Here is a 20,272-nt window from a genome sequence, read left to right on the forward strand (position 1 = left end):
CTGCATGTTGTTTAATTGACTTAGTGGAAAACAAAGTGAATAAGCCATGGAAAATCCTGGTACTGAATGACAGAATGTGAATTATAACAACTGACTGTGTAATGCTTTTGGAAAGATAGATCACTACAACAGCTGGATTCCTTCTGCCAATGTTAGATTACATCACTGATATCTGTTTGCCCAGGGAAAAGAGTCACACAGAGGTTTCTTTCTGTAGCTTACGCTCTAAATTTGACTAACAACATATGATCATTTTAAGCAACTTTTACCCAGGCCTTCCTGACCTTTTGCAAACCATGACTAATGTTGTACTGGAGATTATTCATATCAACTGAAATCCTGAAACTTCCTCAACATAGGCTCTAAATGAAAACATGGTATTTAACGATACAACCGCCAGATTTCAGCTTGTATCAATTAAAATAAGGCAACAACAACAACAAAAAACTATAAACAAATGCCACTCCACATTTTCATCATCACTACCAGGGGTCAACCAACTCATAGACAGTTTTGTCAGGCAATTCATTTCATACAAAAATATCTACTATTACATGAGGCACAATAAGTAAATAGATCCTTTGTAATAGCTAAGGGTACTATCCCTAGAGGCTCTATATCGGAAAATAACTTTATCAGTTTTATCCCCATGCATTCTGAATGGAGAGCAATCCATTAAGGATGTATCAGGATGTCTTCAGTTCAGTCTTTTTGATGTTTTAGGATGGAGAAAATACGGCAGCATGCTGCGGTTTTCTCTCAGGCCAAAAAAACTGAACACTTGCCGGAATGTATTAGTGCCGGATCCGGCATTAAAAATACTGCAATGCCGGACCCCGTCCTTCTGATGTGTGCATGCGCAGACCTTTAAAAATTTGAAAAAAAATTGAAACTGATCTGTTTGTCCGTATGACAAACAGACAGACGGATCCGTTCTTGCATTGCATTTGTGAGACAGATCCGCATCCGGATCCATCTACAAATGCTGTCTGTTTGCATGGAGATTGCCTGATCTGGCAGACAGTAACGGCGATGGAACTGCTTGCCGGATCACTCTGCCGTAAGTGTTAAAGTACCTGTAACGGGGTTCCGAAGGTGCACTCGGTCCCCCATTGCCCGCAGAACTGTTGCTTAGCTTTGGGAATGAGGATCTGTGTTTGACCTCATTCCCAGGGCGTCTTTACTGCTGGGTGGCTCCCTGCTCCTAAGTCTGCCTTGAGCGCCGAGCTGATCACTCGGTGCTCAACTGGTTGGTCTGTCGGTCATGTGACACTGGCCACCTCACATGACCCTCACTCCCCACTATAAATACAGGCAGCCTGCTAGCCACAGGTTGCCTGTTAATTTCTAGGTTCCTGGCTATTTGTTGGACTACTGAATACTCACCTGATTCCGTTCCCTGATGATCCTTTTGCCTGCTCCTCCTGTACTGCGCATCCGTCCTGGTATTGTGACCTCGGCTCCCATCTGACTACTCTCTTAGGACTCCTCTTGTACTTCTCTACTCTCCTGGTATTTGACCCCGGCTTCTCCTGACCATTCTTTGCTTAACCCTTTGTACTGCGTAGCTCTCTTGGTTCTGACCCGGTCCGTTCATGTTCCGTATTTTGTCTTGTCTGTCTTCCCTGCACGTATCCTAAGTTAGGGACTGTCGTCCAGTTGTCCGCTGTCATCAGGACTCGTGAGGCAAGTAGGCAGGGCCAGGGGTGAGGGTGGAGCGCAGTGGTCACTATCCTTCCCCCTGTGTGTGTGGACGTGATCGTTACAGATTAACCACTGTATCATGAATCCTCTTACTACCCTGACTGACCATGTCTCTAACTTGACACAGAGGGTGCAGGAGCTAAGAGAGAAACTCAGTTCTTGTGAGTTAGGGCAAGGTTCTTCCACACCTCTGTCCTCCAGTCCACATTTTGAACCCCAGATCAAGCTCCCAGAACCCTTTTCTGGAGACCGGAAGAGGTTTCTCTCTTTTAAGGAGAATTGCAAACTCTACTTCCGTTTGCGCCCCGTGTCCTCTGGTCCCAAGAGCCAACGCCTGGGATTATCATTTCTCTACTACAGGGTGATCCCCAGGACTGGGCATTTTCGTTACCTCCTGGGGCCAGTTGTCTAACTTCTGTGGAGGTTTTTTTTTTCAGGCCCTGGGTACCCTCTATGACGAACCAGACAGGGCCCTGGTAGCCGAGACGGCTCTTAGGGCACTGGTTCAGGGCCATCTCCCTGCGGAGGAGTATTGCACCCAATTCAGACGGTGGTGTGTCCCCTCAGGATGGAATGAACCAGCCCTGAAGAGTCAGTTTCGGTCTGGTCTATCTGATAATTTAAAAGATCTATTAGTCAATTACCAAATTCCTGAGACCTTAGAGGAGATGATGACCCTAGTTGTCTGACTTGACAGACGAGTTAGAGAGAGACGACAAGAACGACAGTTCAGTTCTCAGATGGTGGTCCAGCCAGAGGCCTTTTCCAGGGACAACACTGAGGTCTCCACCGAGGAACCCATGCAGGTTGGCATGACCCGGGGTAATCTTCGTCGCAAACGCGGAGAGTGCTTCTACTGTGGAGATCCTGGCCATTCGATCAACAAGTGTCCTAAGAGGGTCCTCTCTGACAAGTTTCCTAAGGCAAGACAACCTAAAGACCAGGTACACCCAGATTTTTCTAAAGGTAAGCTTTTGGTACCCATAACAATTTCTCTGGGGGTTAATAAGTGGCCGGGTAAGGCCTTTATTGACTCCGGTTCAGCGGCCAGCTTTATTGACTTTGAGTTTGCTTGTAAATTGGGTATTCCAATGTTTGCTTTACCTACACCTATCCATGTCATGGCTATTGATGCTACTCCCCTGATTGGTGGTACGGTGAGGTCATGTACCTTTGAAATTTCTCTGTCCGTGGGTGTGTGCCACTCTGAGAGATGTTCTCTTCTAGTCCTGGAGAACCTACCGGTTGAGGTGGTACTAGGGTTGCCTTGGCTCCGTTTACATAACCCCACAATTGATTGGTCCAAAGGAGAGTTGGTGAAATGGGGACCTAAGTGTGACTCATGCTTGTCCGTGGTCCAGGCTGGGGTTTCAGTAAGGTCTAATACATTACCCTCTGTTATTAAGGAATATTCTGATGTGTTCTCGTCCCTTACTCCAGAGGTTCTACCCCCCCCATAGACCTTATGATTGTGCCATAGAGCTAATTGAGGGTGCCGAATTTCCTAAAGGTCGAATTTATAATCTTTCAGGGCCTTAACGCAAGGCTATGGAAGATTATATTAAGGAGAGCCTTGCTAAAGGGCATATTAGACCTTCAGTCTCTCCTATGGGAGCAGGGTTTTTCTTTGTTAAAAAGAAGGATGGTGGTCTTAGGCCTTGTATTGATTACCGAAGATTAAATAAAATCACTGTCCAAAATAGATACTCTCTCCCATTGATTCCGGATTTATTTAACCAGGTTTTGGGGGCAACCTGGTTTTCCAAGATTAACCTGAAAGGGGCATACAATCTAATCCGAATCAAGGAGGGAGACAAATGGAAAACAGAGTTCAATACTCCGATAGGACACTTTGAATATCAGGTGATGCCTTTTGGACTCAGCAATGCCCCAGCTGTGTTCCAAAACTTAATGAACGATATTCTTAGGGAGTTCTTAGGTAAATTTATTATTGTCTATCTTGACGACATTTTGATATTCTCTCCTGATTTCGAATCTCATGTGTCTCATGTCAAACAAGTATTAGAGGTGTTGAGGGAGAACCAGCTATCCGCTAAGCAAGAGAAATGTGTCTTTGGTGTACAGGAGATACTGTTTCTAGGGCATGTTTTGACTCCTCACGCCTTTAAGATGGATCCTGGTAAGGTTTTAGCAATTAAGGAATGGGTAAGGCCTTCATCCTTAAAGGCTTTACAACGGTTTTTGGGTTTCGCTAATTACTACCGTAAATTTATCATGAATTTTTCTGTAATTGCTAAGCCATTGACCGACCTTACTAAGAAAGGGGCGGATTTGGAGAATTGGTCTACCAAGGCCATTTCTTCATTTGAAACATTAAAAAAGGCATTTAGTAGCGCTCCCATTCTGATCCAGCCTGATCAGGAGAGACCCTTTATTGTGGAGGTGGATGAGCGCAGGAGCAGTCCTTTCACAAGGTCCTGCTAGCCTCACTAACCTGAGACCGTGTGCCTTCTTCTCTAGGAAATTCTCTCCCACGGAGAGAAACTACGACATAGGGAATAGGGAGCTGCTGGCTATTAAATGGGCATTTGAGGAGTGGAGAAATTTTTTGGAGGGGGCAAGGCATCGAGTAACTGTTGTCACTGATCATAAAAACCTAATGTTTCTTGAGTCCACTAAGAGGTTGAATCCCCGACAAGCCCGATGGGCTCTGTTTTTTACCCATTTTGATTTCTCCATTACGTTCAGGCCAGGAAGTAAAAATGTGAAGGCAGACGCATTATCTCGGAGCTTCCATGCTTTTCAACCCACTGAGACGCCGCCTGAATCCATCCTACCAGCAAACATCTTCTTAGCGGCTCTAACCCAGGATATCTCGGCTCGCATTAAGGCTGAACAACATCTGGCACCAGCATCCACCCCAACAGATAAGTTGTTTGTTCCCATACAATTTCGTCTCCAGCTGTTGGGTGAGTGTCACGATTCTGCCTTTTGTGGACATCCGGGTGTTGAGGGCACTAAGGATCTGGTTTCTAGGTCTTATTGGTGGCCTACTCTGACCAGGGATGTCAAGTCCTATGTGTCAGCCTGTGACACGTAGGACACCTAGGACTCGCCCTGCTGGTAACCTACGACCCCTACCCATTCCCAGTAGACCCTGGTCACATATCTCGATGGACTTTATAACTGACCTACCGCTGGCGGAGGGTAAGACTGTGGTTTGGGTAGTGGTCGATAGGTTTAGCAAGATGGTTCATTTCATTCCCCTGGCTAAACTTCCAAATGCTAAAACCCTGGCGTCTATTTTTGTGAGAGAGATTGTTCGTTTACATGGCATCCCGGAAAATATTGTTTCTGACAGGGGTGTGCCGTTTGTGTCCAAATTCTGGAGGGCCTTCTGTCAAAGATGTAAAATTTTGTTGTCTTTTTCTTCCGCCTACCATCCTGAGAGTAATGGGCAGACTGAACGCCTTAATCAGTCTGTGGTACAATTCCTAAGGTTGTATGTTGCTGATGACCAGCAATTATGGGTCAAATTCCTTCCGTTGGCTGAATTTGCTTTGAATAACCATGTCAATTCTTCTGCTGGGGTCTCCCCTTTCTTTTGTAACCATGGTTTTCATCCCCGTTTTCATTCTGGGTCGTCCGTCTCCTCCTCTAACCCTGAAGCTGATAAACTCTCCTCCGAACTGTGCACTGTTTGGGCCCGGGTTCAATCGAACCTAGAAAAGGCTCAAAGTTCTCAAAAACTCAAGGCCGATAGGAGACGTTCAAGGGGGGTGAACTTTCAGGTTGGGGATAAAGTATGGTTGTCCTCCAAGAATCTATCTCTCAAGGTAGCTTCTAGAAAATTTGCTCCTCGTTTTATTGGACCATATAAGATCACGGAGGTGATTAACCCGGTATCATTTAGGTTGGAGCTGCCCAAGTCATTCCACATTCATAATGTGTTCCATAAATCTCTACTTAAAAAATATTTTGAACCGGTAGTACCATCGAAAGCCTCGCCTCCGCCGGTTCTTGTTAATGATGCTGTCGAGTATGTCGTGTCTAAAATAGTGGATGTCAGGAAGGTGCGTAACTCCTTGCAGTACCTGATTCACTGGAAGGGGTATGGACTTGAAGAGAGATCTTGGGTACCTGCCAGGGAGGTTCATGTTCCTAGATTTCATTTAGAACACCCTGAAAAGCCATCGCCTGAAGTCTTGGGTCTGGTGGCCTCTCGTAAAAGGGGGGGTACTGTAACGGGGTTCCGAAGGTGCACTTGGTCCCCCATTGCCCGCAGAACTGTTGCTTAGCTTTGGGAATGAGGATCTGTGTTTGACCTCATTCCTAGGGCGGCTTTACTGCTGGGTGGCTCCCTGCTCCTAAGTCTGCCTTGAGCGCCGAGCTGATCACTCGGTGCTCAACTGGTTGGTCTGTCGGTCATGTGACGCTGGCCACGTCACATGACCCTCACTCCCGACTATAAATACAGGCAGCCTGCTAGCCACAGGTTGCCTGTTAATTTCTAGGTTCCTGGCTATTTGTTGGACTACTGAATACTCACCATATTCCGTTCCCTAATGATCCTTTTGCCTGCTCCTCCTGTACTGCGCATCCGTCCTGGTATTGTGACTTCGGCTCCCACCTGACTACTCTCTTAGGACTCCTCTTGTACTTCTCTACTCTCCTGGTATTTGACCCCGGCTTCTCCTGACCATTCTTTGCTTAACCCTTTGTACTGCGTAGCTCTCTTGGTTCTGACCCGGTCCGTTCATGTTCCGTATTTTGTCTTGTCTGTCTTCCCTGCACGTATCCTAAGTTAGGGACTGTCGTCCAGTTGTCCCCTGTCATCAGGACTCGTGAGGCAAGTAGGCAGGGCCAGGGGTGAGGGTGGAGCGCAGTGGTCACTATCCTTCCCCCTGTGTGTGTGTGGACGTGACCGTTACAGTACCCTTACAGAATACATCCACTACTGAAGATGGTGTTTTAAATTCAAGTATTCTGTTTCAGCTTAGGAACAAAATATAGGAATTGCCAGATCTTGCCTTTGCCTGACCCTACTAAGGTTACTTTCACACTAGCGTTTTGGCTTTTCGTTTATGAGATCCATTCAGGGCTCTCACAAGCGGTCCAAAATGGATCAGTTTTGCCCTAATGCATTCTAAATGGAAAAGGATCCGCTCAGAATACATCAGTTTGCCTCCGTTCAGTCACCATTCCGCTCTGGGGGCGGACACCAAAACGCTGCCTGCAGCATTTTTCTGTCCTCCTGACGAAGCGGAGACAAATGGATCTGTCTGTCCTGGCACACAATGTAAGTCAATGGGGACCGATCTGTTTTCTCTGACACAATCTGGCACAATAGAAAATGGATCAGTCCCCCATTGACTTTCAATGGACTTCAAGACTGATCCCTCATGGCTATAGATGACATAATACAACCAGATCCGGATCCGGAACCATATTATTGTAACGGAAGCGTTTTTGTAGATCCATGACGGATCCGCAAAAAACGGTAGTGTGAAAGTAGCCTAACGCCCAACGAATCCAATTCACTATCAGGAGATCAAACTGCCCAGATCAGAACTTCTGCTGCTCCGGGCCATAAGAGCAGGAGCGAGCAGTAGTGCGATTGTCATGTTAGGGCCATTCCCCCGTTCTATGCTGCACGGGTGACCCATGTAGCTCTTAGACTGGGCCGCTGTAAACAGGCCCCTTAGTGGCTGCCATAAAAATGCATATTGACGGTCACTAAACGGTTTAAAAAAGTACCCAGCATCGGACTGGGGTTCCATGGGCCCACCAGTAGAAATTTCCCTTGGGGCCCAATCCCTATATCATCAATAAAGTCTAATTGATTCAAAACCTAAGACAAAGACTCTAGTGGACAGTGATTAGCACAAAATGAAGCTCCAAATACAATTTTTCTCTTAGACCTTTGGGGCCCACTATGACTTCATAGAATGGACCTACCAGAGGATTCTCTGGTACTCTGGTGGGCCAGTCTCACTCTGAAAGTTCCACTGAGTTAAGAAAAAACTTTAGCCATACGCTACATTATGAGAGTATTCAGAATTAGGAGTAGTATAAATTGGATTTTTTGTTTTTTCTTTACTGTAAAAACAGTAAGTAGCTGGAACTTTCTACAATGACAGGGCTCATGAATCTTCTTACACGGTGGTCTAGGCCTCACTGCTGCTTCTAAAAATTGTGAACCCAGTAGAATTTAGAAATAAGTGTTAAGGCTGGCCTCAGGCTAGCCTGGATTTGTGGGAGGGGCCGGTACCTGTCTTAAGCAGTCTGGCTCTCCCAGGCAGCCTGGATTTGTGGGAGGGGCCGGTACCTGTCTTAAGCAGTCTGGCTCTCCCAGGCAGCACGTCGGCATTCGGACGTCTGCTACTTCCGGGTGTGACGTCATCAGCAAGCGTCCTGCACGAGTCGGATCTCAGAGAAGCCGGGTGTACCTTTCACTTCAGTCTGCAAGCTGTTCAGGTCGTTTTCCATGATAACTGCTTTGTTTGGGGAGCGTGGCAACGTGGAGGAGGGTAGGAGGGTGTGTAGAGAGGGGGAAGTGTGCCGGAGGATCGCTTCTCCTCACTGCGTTCAGGCACATGCAGTTCAAGTTTTGGCACCAATGGGCAGCATTGTCACATAGTTGGAGCTCATTGCCTGTCTCAGCATAACCTGTATCTAAGTTCACACAGGGGCTGCGAGTCATCTGGGCTCAGCAGGTTAAACTCTGGCAGCTGGGTCCTGGTGCCATTACTGAGTTGATTACTTACAAGGTTGCTGCTTGTGCACATGTTTGACACTCATCACATACACTACATACATACCTTAGACACATAGTTCGCACATCAGGCAGTTTGACGAAAAAAAAAAAAAAAAAAAAAACTTTATCCACCAAGCTGCATCCATACACCTCTAGCACAGGTTCATCCGCCAATACAGCTACACGCTCGCACGACATACACACCCCGTTTCATCTCGTAGACTAGTGTCATACGTCATACGGTCTGTTTTCCACAAATCCTATACTTACATACATCACCTACCACGTCTGTAGGTTCTTTAGCCCGCAGTATTCGTTTTTAATTAATCTGCCACGTCACAGATTCACACAAACTCGGGCTCGCTTCATACGTCAGTGGAAACGACTATCATACTCCCTGTCAGCCTCGAAGGCTTTTCGTTCAATCGTTTCACGCTGCTGGGGGGGGGGGGGGGGAGGGGAGGGGCTTAGATTCCGTCAGCTGGGTCCTGGTGCCATTACTGAGTTGATTACTTACAAGGTTGCTGCTTGTGCACATGTTTGACACTCATCATACACTACATACATACCTTAGACACATAGTTCGCACATCAGGCAGTTTGACGAAAAAAAAAAAAAAAAAAAAGGGTACAAGTGGATTGTTAAATAAAGTAAAAAAAAAAAAAAAAAAAAAAGTGGGTTGTTCAAATAAAGAAAAAAAAAAAAAAAAACTTTATCCACCAAGCTTCATCCATACACCTCTAGCACAGGTTCATCCGCCAATACAGCTACACGCTCGCACGACATACACACCCCGTTTCATCTCGTAGACTAGTGTCATACGTCATACGGTCTGTTTTCCACAAATCCTATACTTACATACATCACCTACCACGTCTGTAGGTTCTTTAGCCCGCAGTATTCGTTTTTAATTAATCTGCCACGTCACAGATTCACACAAACTCGGGCTCGCTTCATACGTCAGTGGAAACGACTATCATACTCCCTGTCAGCCTCGAAGGCTTTTCGTTCAATCGTTTCACGCTGCTGGGGGGGGGAAGGGGAGGGGCTTAGATTCCGTCATCTTGTTTGTCAGCTTACGGGCAGCAGGTCGTAGGGTTAACAGGTTGTTTTTTTTTTAAGGTCCTAGAATTAAGATCATTAACACAGTACGATCATGATGCCTGTGTAGCCGACAGCCTGACACCCGGGGCAGTAGCTGGCAGGGCTCAGGAGGCAGCTGCCTTGGGCCCCCCCCGGGAGCAACTGGGCCCGGGGCGGCTGCCCCTTTTGCCCCTTGGTAAAGACGGCCCTGGCGGCAACGCTGCTAAATGACGGTTGGGAAGTTGGCTGGTGGGTTCACTGGGCAGGCGGGCCCCCAGGCAAGTGGGGCCCCCGGGCAACTGCCCAGCGTGCCCATTCGAAAAGACGGCCCTGGTGGTGCAGGGAAAATATTCCAATAAATTTCGTTTGATTTATGATTTGTCTGCTCCACATTCTTCCCACGTTCCTAGTCTCAACTCGTTGATTCCGTCCGAGGAATTTTCCTTGAAGTATACTTCCGTAGACCAGGCTATCCAGGTCATTCTTCAAGACAGGCATGGGGCTTGGCTGTCCAAAGCAGATGTCTCTGATGTGTTCAAACTGCTGCCCATTAGCCCATATCTCTGGCAGTGGCATGGCATCAAATGGAGAGATGCGTACTATTTCACCACCAAGTTGACGTTTGGTTCCTAGAGCAGCCCCAGTCTGTTTGACAAGTTAGCGCAGGCACTGGAATGGATTTTGTTGGAACAGGGTTGCCAGAGTGTCATTCACTACCTGGATGATTTTCTGTTGATCGAAGAACCCTCTCAGGCACCTGTTGACTTGCAGGTTCTCTTGCAGGTCTTCAAGGAGTTAAACATTCCAGTGGCCGAACACAAAACAGAAGGGCCTGCGCAGGTTGTCACGTTCTTGGGGATCTCTCTGGATTCACGTGCCATGTCAGCCAGTCTGCCACTAGTCAAACGCGACAGAATCAAATCAGGTGTCCGTTCCTTGCTCATGTCTCAGGTTTGCACCAAGAGAGAATTGCAGTCTCTGTTGGGCATGTTATACTTTGCCATGAGGATCATTCCTCAGGGTAGATCATTCATTTCAAGATTGCTAGTCTATTACAACAGACCAGTGATTTGGACGCATCAGTGCATCTTAATGCTAACGCCCGAGAAGATCGGTTCATGTGGGACAGATTTCTCAGTGGGTGGAACGGCATTTCCATATTTATTCCGAGGGCCACTTCTGATTCTCCACACGTATTTTCAGACGCAGCTGCCTCGGTAGGTTTCGCGGCCATATCTGCTCACATTGGTTCGCCGGCTCATGGCCCACACACGTGCTACAGTTGCCGGGGTTTTCTCAGATGTCGGCATTGTTCGAGATCTATCCTATCGTAGCAGCTGCTATAGTCTGGGGGCATAGGTGGTCGGGTCACACGGTGGTTTCCACACTGACAACATGGCGACCGCAGAGATCATTAACAAGGGCAGATCTAAATCGTTACTTATCATGTCTTTCATGCGTAGATTGACCTGGATAGCTCCGGAACGGGGGTTTCATTTTCATGCCCGGTTTTTGGACGGGGTCAGCAACGTTGCAGCTGATGCTTTATCTCGTTTTGATTTTTTCTCGCTTTTTCTTACAGAACCCAGAAGCAGACTCAGTGGGCACCCCGGTACCGGACTGGCGGCTGCTGGTCTTGGATTAGACTCTCTGATGGTGGTCGCCAGTTCACTCATTACCAAGTCTTTGTCGGCCAGTACGTTGCGGTCGTACCGCCGAGCGTGGGTGTTTTTTTTTTTTCGAACTTTAAGTTGGCATATCCTAGAGGTGACACAGGTCAGGTCAAGTATATGGTGGCTTTCGTGCCTTATTGTCATTCGGTATTGGCTTTATCCTACAACACCATTAGGCTATATTTGGCTGGGGTGCTGCATTTTTTGGCACTTCAAGAGCCAGACAGACCCTCTATATTTTCAGCTCACCCGATCAAGGCCATCCTCAGAGGCATTCAAAAGAGCCAGGTCACGGTCAAGTCGGTCCGTCGACCTATTAAGGGGGACATGTTTCTTAGCCTGTCGGAAGTTCTCACATTCTCACCATTCAGAGTCCTTCCCAGCCTGGTGATCAAGGCGGCGATGTACTTGGCGTTTTACGGGTTTTAAGACCAGGTGAAGTGACACAGGCCAGACAAGGGGCGGTGGCTCTCCGCAAGGGAGATTTAGTCAGGATGGGCAGTAACTCATTGCAGTTGCCTCACAACAAAACAAGGCAGGTAGGTCCCGGCCATGTAGTTAAGTTCTTCCAGACCACAAACGCATGGTGTCCAGTGACAGTCTTGGACAACCTCTTGCTGGCCCTTAGTCTTCACAGCCCCACCGACCCATTACTTCCATTCCCTGTTGGTCCACTGACGTCCAGCCAGTTCATCAAACATATTCGCATCCTGTTGACCAGTGTAGGATTGAATCCGGCTCAATTCTCGGGGCATTCTTTCCGCATCGGTGCGGCATCCGCAGCGTCCAAGCATGGAGTCCCTGTGCATATCATTAAACACTTGGGGCGCTGGCGCTCGGGGTGCTTTGTACGGTATATCCCGGAGCCACAAGCGGAGCTGGTCCAAGCATTCAGCACCTAGCACCTCAGGCCTATCCTTCCCTCACTGGTGGGTTTTGCCCCCTTTTTCAGGCATACCGACCTAGTGAGGCCAAGGCACACCTCAGGCCAATTAGGTAGGGGGGTGGTGGTTGGGCATCTTCCACTCGTTTAGGTCCTGACCACAAGTGTTAAGGCTGGCCTCAGGCTAGCCTGGATTTGTGGGAGGGGCCGGTACCTGTCTTAAGCAGTCTGGCTCTCCCAGGCAGCCTGGATTTGTGGGAGGGGCCGGTACCTGTCTTAAGCAGTCTGGCTCTCCCAGGCAGCACGTCGGCATTCGGACGTCCCCTGCCCACCCATTCCCATTCTTCATTCAGTCATTCAACCATCACATTCAGGGTATGCCCCCTTTTTCAGGCATACCGACCTAGTGAGGCCAAGGCACACCTCAGGCCAATTAGGTAGGGGGGTGGTGGTTGGGCATCTTCCACTCGTTTAGGTCCTGACCACAAGCACAAAATAAGTCAATTATGTTGCTAAACCAGAATATGGTGCAGCCATAGAAAGGCCTGTGCAGTATATAGTCATTCCTTAAAAACTCCACAACATGAATGTGATGAGACCAATCTCGCCACATTGCATTGGAGAAGCCTGGTTGCCCGTCTGCTCCCTTTAGACTAATGGCCCCATGTTAAAACGCTTGATTTTCCCCTGCAAAGACATGAAAGCCGGGTCATTTGGTACTTGCCCTATTTGCACAGTGATACCCCAGATAACTATGCCATGGAGCCCATTCGGATAACGAAAGACTATGTGAAATACTTTGGCTCCATGGCGATTCTACTGTATTCGTTTAGTCTGAGTGCCATTCACCTAATAATATGCCTTCAGACCTGAGCTATCTGGGGATATGTTGAATGTCTATGTTTTATGCAATAGCTGCACAGTTAAATATTTTTATGTCTTTTATTGTCTTTTGCTACCATGTGGCTAATGGAGTTTTACCTCTGCCATTGGAGTTGAATTGGATTACTTCCCAATTCTCTCCAGGACAGAAGACATTGTGTAAAACTGTGTATTCTCCTGCCTGTGATAATTACATTACCCCATTGTGTAAGGTAATTGTATCACAAGCAGAGGGGAGGATTTTGTGTGGGAGTGTATGAGTGTATTGTACCTGGTTACTGGTTGTTTTACAAAACCCTGTGGGTGGTACTAATGTGTAAGAATGTGCATATAAGAACAATAAACCCACAGCTCTGGCTGTCCCCTGCTTTACCCTCAACACAGAGCTTGGTCTCATTCTTGGGGGGATTGTATGCTGTTCCAGTCCGACTGCTAGGAGTGTAAACTTTTCATATGGTTTTTCCTATTCGGCTCTATGCAGCATTCATATGGTTTCCAATTCGGGAGATTGGTGTCTTTAGTAGCTGCCTTTGCATCTGGAAAGGGAATATCTCTTAAACGGCGTTTACCCCCTTTTTATGCCCGGGGTGCCGTTACAATGAATAACTAGAGGAGTGACTCAGTTTGTGAAGCGCTGCGCTACTGGATGTTATAATGCTTAATTTTCTAAATTACTGTTTTAAAAAACTTATTGTTGTACAGTAGATTGCTTCAGTTGTATAATTGATCCACGTATTTTTTTCATTATTATATGTGGAGTCAATGAAGAGTTTCTTAATACTACTAACAAGAGGCAAAAGAGGCTCAAAGATACCTAATGTATGCTGCATAAGAGGACAGACATACTATATGCAGTGACCCAGAGGCAACTGCTATTGATGAAGTTTTTCAAATGCCACTGATAATAAAGGAGTTTTGCACTTGTCATGTTTTCTAATATGTGTTTAGGGTTGACACTATGTTATTACAATATGTTATGTAACATCTGTCTGAGGGGAGAGTGTTAATATTCAGAAATAGCAACCATCAGTATGCAGGGGTGGACCAACCCCTTGGGCTTGGCTCCTTCCTGTGAGTCAGTTAGTTAGTTCCTCGTGAGTGTGTGAAAGGGAAGCCAGATATGAGTACCATCTGTGAGCATCTGCAGACAAGAACTGAGTCCTAAGAGAGGACAAAACCTTCCAGCTTCAAAAAGTTAAGCAGCCAAATTGGAGGGTGCAAGGATAACCAACTGTGGAGGTAATGCATGTATTTCAGCTTGGCTGGGTGTAAAGTCTAAGGTCCCTACTCATGCAAAAGAGACAGATTACAGGTCTCTTTAAAGTCCACAGTGGACATTGCAGAAAAGTTTGGGAGAATATTTTACCACCAGGCTGGATTAGAGTGAATCATAGCTGGATCTAGAAAGAGCATCTGGATGTGGTACATGAAATTAACTCTCTTGCTTTAGCCCGGAATGTATTGGGACTTTTAAAAGAACTATACCAATATTCAAAAGTGAATGCATGTGGAGACTGCTGAAATAAGTCATTAGTAAAGAACTCGCTATTTGTTCAATTAATCTAGCCTACTCATCCCACCATTCTGTTCCCTGCCTTGCGCCTCACAATGTTAAAACCAAAGGCACCCCACCTTCCATCGAGCAGGAGACCTTCACTTGGCTGTGCAGCGAGCCTATGAGGAGCTGGTGCAGAGCATGGGAGTGATAGTGGCCCTGATAGGATGATGTGTCATGGGGTGCTCCCTCAGTCCGTTGCTCCCCGTGGATCAATAAAAGAAAAATAAAAGTCTCTCTTTACTGTGAGAAAACAGTAGTTGTAGTACACCTGGCAGTAGTTTGTGCACAGTGCAATTTCTCTTCTTTTTTTTAAATCAAATCGTTTTTATTGAATCAATAAATACAGAGTATTACAATAATCAATACGTTGTTTTTTCTTGCTTTATCCACCATGTGGAGTCAGAGTACAACAGTAACCGTACAAATATCAACACACAGTTTTATCCAGTATCTATACACAACGTGTACACATGTTAAAACAAATATTTGAAACAAAGAATTATAAATATCTAAACCCCCCCAAAAACCCTCCCCCCCCCCCACCTAGCCCTAACACCCCCCTCCCTGACAACTAGTCTTGACCTTCACGAGCCTAAATGACCACGTGGGTATGAGATAGCCAATCACTCCACATTTTATCAAACTTTTGAGGACACCCTCTCTTCACATACACCCCATTTTCAAGTATCATCATGTCATGCACCTTTCGTTCAAACTCACTCAGTGTAGGCGGACTTCCCTGAATCCACCTCATAGCCACCAGTTTCCTGGCCACATATAGCAACCTCCCCACAGCTACCTTGACCAATTCAGTCCCTCCAATCTCAGACACATATCCCAATATACACACCTTAGGGTCTTTTTGGATTCTCAATGTCATTCTGCTATTAATCATATTTCTTACATCCTCCCAATAATTACCAATTACTGGACAAGACCACAGCATATGTAACAAATCCGCACCCTCTTCCATACACTTTGGACACTTGTCATCAATTCTTACTCCAACCTTTTTTAGAAACACCGGTGTTTTGTACACTCTATGTATAATAAATAGTTGGGACAGTTTGCCCTGTTCGCTCAAGGACAATTTGGGGACCCCTTCCAATATATCTTCCCACTTATCTTTAGACATAACCCCCACGTCAGCCTCCTATTTTTTCAGTAAAAGAGCATACATGTCAGGATTCGAACCTGTGACCAGCCACATCCCAGGCGGTAGCCCTGCTTACTAGGCTACCGTCCTCTCTGGACATTACTCCCTGAAACCTATTATGTAACCTCAGTCTTGCCAAGCCTTGCTCATCACCCTTGATTCCCCACACCTGGTACTTCCCTATATAAGTCCAGCCCCTTGCACTCTAGCTTGCTGATTATTGAGCTCCTGAGCCTTGATCAAGCTTCTCCTCATCTGCTGCTCTTGCTACAACTGGAAGTCCACTGCTGACCAGGAATTGCCTACCGACTACTCTTCTGCTTGTCCCTACCTACTGAACTGCTACCACCGTTGCCATCCGGATTGTCTGACTACGCTTACTGCCGCCTGCCCTGACCCACCGCCTGCCTACCGACTACGCCTCTGCCAGACTTCCTGCACCTACTACCTGCCTGCGGTCCTTGCCACTGGGCTCCACTCCTACCTCCAGCCAGCGGTCCTCTGACTCAGGTGAGCCTGTAGGACTGTTACAGAATAATCAGCCACACTATGGAGTCCGCAATGGCCACTCTGCGTAAGCAGGTCTCCGAACTTCAAGAATTTGGTACTACATATCAGGAGAAATTTTCCCAGCTCCAAGGCGTAGTCCAAAGCCAACAGAGGGAGATTATTGAACTACAGAGGCAACTCCTGGACGTTCGCGGCTCGCATGCCACTCCCATCAAGATTCAGCGGCGACAGACGCCAGTATCGGGGGTTTCTAAACCAATGCCGCATCTATTTTCAGATGTACCCGGCCCCCTTCACCACCGAGAAAAAGAAGGTGCTATTCGTGGTCAATCTCCTGACGGATGAAGCATTAGCATGGGCATCACCATAAGTGGAGACTAACAGTAAGCTCCTGGACAACCTAAACAACTTTATCACCGCCATGAGCCAAGTCTTCGATGACCCCAACCGCTGTGCGACAGCCGAGGCGCGACTACATGGTCTGCGGCAAGGGAGACGCTCCGTCGCCGAATACACCGCCGAGTTTCGCCGTTGGATCACGGACACCACCTGGAACCCAGCGGCACAGAGAAGCCAATTCCGGCGAGGCCTGTCCGAATTAATAAAGGACGAACTCGCCAGAGTTGAGGCCCCGGACGATCTGGATGACTTCATTCAGTTATGCATCCGGATAGATCAAAGACTCTCCGAGAGGAAGAAAGAAAGACTCTGGTCCTCGGACCACAGACCCACTTACTCCTTCTCTTCCACCGCCCAGCGCGACCCCCAGTCAGTAACTGAACCTATGCAGGTCGACGCTCTACGTAGGTCTCTATCCACAGCTGAGAAGGAGAGAAGGCTGGCCGAAAACCTCTGCCTCTACTGTGGGGAGCCGGGTCATTTTGCCATCAAATGTCCTCATAAGATCCGAAAGACTATTGCCGTCACGGAGCTAAAGGAGCAACCACAGACTCCAACCCCGCCAGCAGCCCCGGAAAATAACAACACGGCGGCTCATGGATCCCACTTCATCGTCCCCATCCTCATCGACATTGAGGGGCGACAACTCCCCTGTTCAGCGATGTTAGACTCCGGGGCGGGAGGCAACTTCATGGACCTAACCTTCGCCCGCGAAAAGAACATTCCACTGACAATCAAGGCAGCCCCCGTTGACCTGGAAACCGTCAACGGATCCCCACTCTCCTCGGGGCCGGCCACTCACGAGACCACCGAACTACAACTCCTCATAGAACCTGATCACCGTGAAAAGATCCACTTCTCTCTGATCGCCTCCCCGAAGTTCCCAGTGATCTTGGGCATCCCATGGTTGGCCACCCACAACCCCTCGGTGGACTGGGAAACCCGCTGCATACGATTCCCATCCGAGTTCTGCACGCTAAATTGCTCCCACAAACCCGTCCTTCCACCCGAAGACACCACCATCTCAAAACTATCCGTCAAGGATCTGCTACCCCCTCAATACCGTGAGTTCCAGGATGTCTGCGACAAGAAAAACGCAGACAAGCTGCCACCACACCGACCCTATGACTGCCCTATAGAACTGTTGCCCGGGGCCGAAATACCCTTTGGCAGTATCTACTCCCTCTCAGAGCCTGAACTCAAGGCTCTGAAAGAGTACCTGGACGAGGACCTGAGGAAGGGGTTCATCCGGCCCTCCACCTCCCCCGCGGGAGCCCCCTTTTTCTTCGTAGAGAAAAAAGACTCCTCCCTGCGTCCCTGCATAGACTACAGAAAGCTTAATGACATAACCGTAAAAAACCGGTACCCGCTCCCACTGATTTCCGAACTCCTTGAGAGACTCCGGGAAGCGAAGATCTTCACCTTCGAGGGGCCTACAACCTCGTCCGAATCCGCCCTGGGGACGAATGGAAGACCGCCTTCCGGACACGTTATGGTCATTTCGAGTACCTGGTCATACCTTTCGGACTCTGCAATGCTCCCGCCACCTTCCAGCACTTCATTAACGACGTCCTCAGGGACATGCTGGATCTGTTTGTAGTCGTTTACCTGGACGACATCTTGATCTTCTCTGAAGACCTCGAGCAGCACCGCGAACACGTCCGCAGGGTACTGCAGAGAGTCAGACAGAACTCTCTCTATATCAAGCTAGAGAAATGCGAGTTTGAGCGAACAACCACTCAGTTCCTCGGATACATCATCTCCCGAGAGGGCCTAAGTATGGACCCGGGGAAGGTCCAAGCTGTGATGAACTGGCCCATTCCGAAAAACGAGAAGGAGATACAAAGATTCATTGGCTTTGCCAACTTCTATCGGAAGTTTATCCGGAACTTCTCCAAGGTCATATCACCAATCACCCAACTCACCAAGAAGGCAGTCCCCTTCTCCTGGACACCCGAGGCCCAGGAGGCCTTCACCAAGTTGAAACTCCTCTTCACTTCTGCCCCAATCCTAATCCACCCGAACCCCGAGCTCCCATTTACAGTCGAAGTGGATGCATCAGACTCTGCGGTGGGGGCAGTTTTGTCACAACGGACAGGGGAGAGGATGCTATTACACCCGTGCGCATATTTCTCCCGCCAGATGTCCCCCTCCGAGAAGAACTATGACATCGGGAACAAAGAACTGCTGGCAATCAAGGATGCCTTCTCCGAGTGGAGACACCTGCTGGAGGGAGCCACCAACCCCATAATCGTACTAACTGACCACAAGAACCTCGAGTTCATCCGCAGCGCTAAGAGACTCTCAGCCAGACAGGCCAGATGGAGCCTATTCTTTTCCCGCTTCAACTATCTCATCACCTATCGCCCTGGATCAAAAAACGGCAAGGCTGACGCCCTCTCCAGAATGTTTTCCGAGCCCTCACAGAGTAACAAGGGCCAAAATAACATCTTACCCGAGAGAAGGGTCGTAGGGGCCACCTACTCTAAAGAACTCCTGGGCACAATCAAAGAAGGATACGAAAATGACCCCTTCCTCGCCCACCCCACAAGGAATATCAGCCTTACGTTTAAGAACGGTCATTGGTTTAATCAGGACCTACAACTATATGTACCAGAAATCGCACGGCTCGAAGTGCTCAAATTCAACCATGACTCCAAGCTGGCCGGCCATTTTGGCATAAGAAAGACCCAGGAGCTTCTCTCCCGCTCCTTCTGGTGGCCAACATACAAGGAGGACATCAAGAGGTACATCTCCTCGTGCACGGTCTGTGCCCGCAATAAGACTCTTCGTTCCTCCCCTGTGGGTCTGTTACAACCCCTCCCTATTCCCTCCCGCCCCTGGGGCTCGATCTCCATGGACTTTGTGGTAGACCTTCCTCCTTCAAAAGGGATGAACACTATCCTGGTCGTGGTCGACCGTCTCACCAAGATGGCCCATTTCATCCCCTACAAAGGCATACCCACCGCCAAACAGATGGCCGATCTAATTCTCAGAGAGGTCTTCAGGCTGCATGGGATCCCGGACGACGTGGTCTCCGACCGAGGCGTACAATTTGCCTCAAAGTTCTGGAAGAACTTCTGCCTGGCGCTCGGGGTTAAAGTGAACCTATCCTCCGCTTTCCACCCTCAGTCAAACGGGCAGACTGAGAGAACTAATCAGACCCTAGAGCAGTACCTACGCTGTTTCAGCTCCCACCTGCAGGATGACTGGCTTGACCATCTCCCCACGGCCGAGTTCGCCTACAACAATGCTGAGCATAGCTCAACCAAGCACAGCCCTTTCTTTGCTAACACAGGCTCGCACCCGGTGTTCATTCCCCACCTGCCCGTCGCCTCCACCCTCCCAGCAGTGGCCGAACGCCTAACAACCCTACAGGAGGCACAAAAGAACATTATAGACAACCTCCAGCTCGCCCAGAGGCGTTTTAAACAGGGAGCAGACAGACGTCGCAAACCCACCCCGGGCTTCCATGTGGGAGACAAGGTGTGGCTGTCCACCAGGAACCTCAGATTGAAGGTCCCCTCCAAAAAGTTTGCCCAAAGATACATGGGTCCGTTTCGGGTCACCGAACAAATCAACGAGGTCACGTTCCGGCTCGACCTTCCGGACTCCATTAGGGTGCACCCTGTCTTCCATTGCTCACTCCTCAAGCCATACGTGGAGAACACCTTCACAGGCCGCCACTCGCCCCCTCCACCACCCG

Source organism: Bufo bufo, chromosome 2 (assembly GCF_905171765.1).
Source record: "Bufo bufo chromosome 2, aBufBuf1.1, whole genome shotgun sequence".
Taxonomy (NCBI): domain Eukaryota; kingdom Metazoa; phylum Chordata; class Amphibia; order Anura; family Bufonidae; genus Bufo; species Bufo bufo.